Here is a 4,513-nt window from a genome sequence, read left to right as displayed (position 1 = left end):
TCATAAGGTGGCTAGGGTTTCGAGATGTCTGAATAAGGGATTGGAGGTGGAGTATAGAGAGGCCCTCAAGGAGTTACAGCCTTTAAAAAGGGCTCACAACCCCAAAATTAGGGTTTTGTTGTTGTTCACGTACGCTTAGTATAACTCACATTACACTTATCATAGGTTATTAAACCCCTGCATGCGATTAATCACCTACGCCTAGCGTAGGGGACTATCCTACACTCATCGTAGGAAACCAAAATGAAAAAAATGACAAATTTAGACTTTAAACAACTATACCTAAGGATACGGGTGTTACAACTATTCCCCACTTGAAACAGTCTTCGTCTGTGAATTCCGCTGTTGCAAATAACTCTTGGTATTGTTCCCTCATCTCTTCCTCAGGCTCCCATGCCCACTCTGAATCCTTCTGGTGCTTCCATTGCACCTTCACCAAGCCCACCTCCTTGTTGTGCAAGGTCTTTGTCTTCCTATCGAGGATCACAATCAGTTTCTCTAAATAATTCAGTCGCTCATCAATCTGGATGTTGTCCAAGGGAACCACTATAGGATAATCAGCCAAACACTTCCACAACTAAGAGACATGGAAAGTGTTATTAATCTGGAAAAGGTCGTCAGGAAGCTACAATCGATATTGGGCGATAATCCTGAAAGGACCACTATGCTAGGGGGCCAACTTGCTCTGCTTCCGGAACCGGATGACACCTTTCCAAGGTGAAACCTTCAGAAGCATATAATATCCAACTTGAAACTTAAGGTCTAAACGTCGCCGATCAGCATAACTCTTATGGCGACATAATGTCGTCTGCAGTCGATCGAGTACTTGTTGTGTCAACTCATTGGACTTGAGTACTACCTCAATACTCCCTATAACTTGATGTTCCGTCTCACCCCAACAAACCAGGGTCCGACAATTCCCCCCATAAAGCATCTGGAAGAGAGGTCGATCGCTATCCGCGTGATAACTGTTGTTGCAAAGAACACGTCCAATTAAAGATAAGTATCCCAGCTCTCGCCAAAATCTAACATACATGCCCTGAGTATATCCTCGATCGTCTGAATAGTCCGCTCACTCTATCCATAAGTCTGAGGGTGATATGCAGTGCTGAAAAGTAGTAGAATATCCAACTCTTCATGAAACTTCTTCTAGAATGTGTAAATGAAATGAACATCGTATTCTAAAGCAACCAAAATTGGAACCCCATCTCAAACAACCACCTTGCAGATATAGATATCGAGCAACTTTTCGGTGGAAATGCTCTCAACGCTAGGGATGAAATGAGCATTCTTGGTCAATCTATCGACAATGACCTAAATAGAGTCAACCCCAAGTGTCGTCCTTTGCAAATTCTTGATAAAATCCATAGTGATCTCCTCTTATTTCCACTTGGGAATGGGTAACAGCTGAATCTTGTCGTGGGCTCTCTGATGTTTGGCCATGACTTTTTGGCGTGTTAAGCACCGCTCCACAAACCATGTTTTCTCCCTTTTCATCCAGGGCCACCAGTAGCTTAATCTCAAGTGTCTATACATCTTCGTGCCCTCCTGATAGATCGAAAATTTTGACTTGTGAGCTTCCGCTAGTAACGACTTATGACCAAGTGCGTTGTCTCATATTCAAGTTCGGTGGATCCATTAGAAACCTCAAACTCTTGTGGTCAGTATAAATAGTGCACTTGACCCCATATAAACAATGTCTCCAAATATTGAAGAAAAAATACACATGCCCCCAACTCCAAATCGTGCATAGGGTAATTCACCTAATGACGCTTCAACTACCTCGTTGCTTAAGGAATCACATGACCCCTCTACATAACTTACGCCTAAAAGTATCAAAAGCTACCTGATGATCAGGCACCCAATCAGAAAGTAACATTCAACCGATCAAAGGAACAACAATCTTGGAGAAATCCTAAATGAATCTCATGTAATACCCTACTAACCTAAGGAAACTCCAAACTTCAGATGGTGTCATCAGAACCTCCCACTACATCACTTCCTTGATCTTGGCCGAATCGACCAGTATACCATTCTAGTTGACGATATGTCGCAAAAACCGCATGCACATAACTAGAACTTAGATTTTGAGAACTTGGCAGAAAGCCTCTCCATCCTCAAGGTATTCAAAACCTCTCGGAGATGCTCCTTATGCTGCTACATGGTTTTACAATAGACCAAGATATCGTTAATGAAAACTATCACCGACCGATCCAACATCAGCTTGCACACCCGGTTCATGATATACATGAACACCACCGGTGTGTTTGTGAGCCAAATGGAATCACCACAAACTCGTAATGAAAATAACGATTCCCGAAGTCCGTCTTCTCCACATCCTCATCTCTATCCCTCATCTGATGATAACCAGATCTCAAATCAATCTTGGAGAACCAAGATGCTCCCTAAAGCTGGTCAAATAAATCATCAATCCTCGGAAGTGGATAATGGTACTTAACCGTCACCTTGTTCAACTCCCGGTAGTCAATGCACATCCTATGTTAGCCATCCTTCTTTTTCAAAAACAGGATCGGTGCTCCCCATAGTGAACTTCTCGGTATAATTAATTCCTTGTCTAGGAGTTCCTATAACTGTGTAGACAACTCCTACTTTTCTAGAGGTGCTAAACGAAAGGGTTCCATGGCTATCGGTGCCGCATCTGGAATCAAATCACTCCGAAACTCAACTTACCTCTCAGGAGGCACTCCCGAAAAATCCTTAGGAAACACATCGGGAAACTCCTGAACAATAGGTATGTCATCAACATTTTTCTTACCCTCAACTCGTGTATCCACTAGATAAGCTAGGAACTCGGAAAACCCGTGCGGTATATACCTCCTAGATCTCATAACTAAATAGACAGTCGGTCCACACTGAGCACCCTCGCAATGAATGACCAATTCTCGCCCATATGGGGTTTGAAATCACACCAAATGATGCTCACAATCAATCATAGCCCTATTGGGGCCCAACCAGTCCATGCCCATAATAACCTTCGACCCTGACATCGGAATCAGAAGCAAACTAATCAAATATCTCTCATTGAACATATTCAAAGCACATCCCCTATGAAATCTAGTAGCACTCACTAAACGATCATCGACAACCCAAACTCGAACGGATAATCCAAAGTCCCTCGAGCATCACTAAACTTCTTACTAAGCACAAGAGATACAAAAGATCGGGTAGCACTAGAATCGAACAAAACATGAGTAGTCATACCATTGACTAAAAACATCCCTATACATGATCAGATAAAAAATAAGCATAAACGAGGAAAGCAGTAAAAGATGTGGTAAAGATGCATACGGGAAACCACATCTGGTGTTGCTCATGCCTCCTTGGCAGTCAACTGAAATGTCCTACTCTTCACCAGAGGAGTTGCCGCCATGACCTGGCGGCCATCAGTAATCTTCAAGGTGGATGGGGTGGGCATCACTACTACTCCTCATGTCAATCTCGGAAATCAGCCTTCTTGTGGCCCGTCTGATTGCAGTGTAAACATATCAACGCTCCATGAGGGAAATCCCTACAAAAATGTCTAGCCTAACCACACCTAAAACACCTCGAACCCGATGCTCGTCAGGCTCCATCATGCGTCTTGCCACACTTTTCGCAACAGCCACAACCCTACTGGCTCCTAGAACAAGAATTAAAAGTCTTCAGACTCTTCTCTTGGACCACTGCTATCTGTACCTGCTCCATCTTGCACTTTATCCATGGTCTTGTAGCTCGACATGCTCACAAAGTCAATCTCCCATTCCCGAGATCTAGCAATCATGTACTCCAGGATCTTGCAGCTCGACATGCTCACAAACTCCTAAATGTCATCCCTGAGCATGTCGTGGTATCTCGTATTCCTTATCTCCAAGACATGTCCACCATGGCCTCAGATGCCAAAGCATAACCAATCTCCTCCCACCAGTCGTGAGTTCGATCCCTCAGAAGGAAAGCTGCATAACCCACCTTCGACCCCTCGGGGCAGAAGCTCGTCCGCTGAGCATTCTCTATACCAATGATCCATCATCGGCTAGGAATAGGGTCCTTATCCCAAAGAACTCTTGGGCTCCAGAAGCCTTGAACTCCCAAAAAAAAAAGAGTTTATGCCCCCAACCTACCCACCGCGATCTCATAATGAAAGGCCCCTAAGCAATCATCCAAAAGATCCATAATTCCCTCCTTGATGGAAACTATGACATCCCCATTTTTACCGTTATTTTAAAACTTTTTATTTATGCTTATTTAAAACAAGGTTTATTTATAAATGCAGAATTTGGTCCCGTAAAAGTACTTCTGGAGAAATGTTTTTCATTAATTTATAAAAGCTTCGGATGTCATCACTAATACAAAACACAAGCATAAACATGCCTTACATTATCTTAGACTATTAGTCTACATCTCCTTGAATCTCTAATCATTCATGTACATTTGTATCGCTACATGTGATACAAAGAAGTTGAGTGATTCAGGTTGGGAAACTTGTGTTGGAATGTATGTCCAATATCATTAACTA

The sequence above is a fragment of the Lactuca virosa genome, chromosome 7 (assembly GCF_052849685.1).
Source record: "Lactuca virosa cultivar CGN04683 chromosome 7, Lactuca_virosa_CGN04683_v6, whole genome shotgun sequence".
NCBI classification, from domain to species: domain Eukaryota; kingdom Viridiplantae; phylum Streptophyta; class Magnoliopsida; order Asterales; family Asteraceae; genus Lactuca; species Lactuca virosa.
This window is presented reverse-complemented; position numbering follows the sequence as displayed.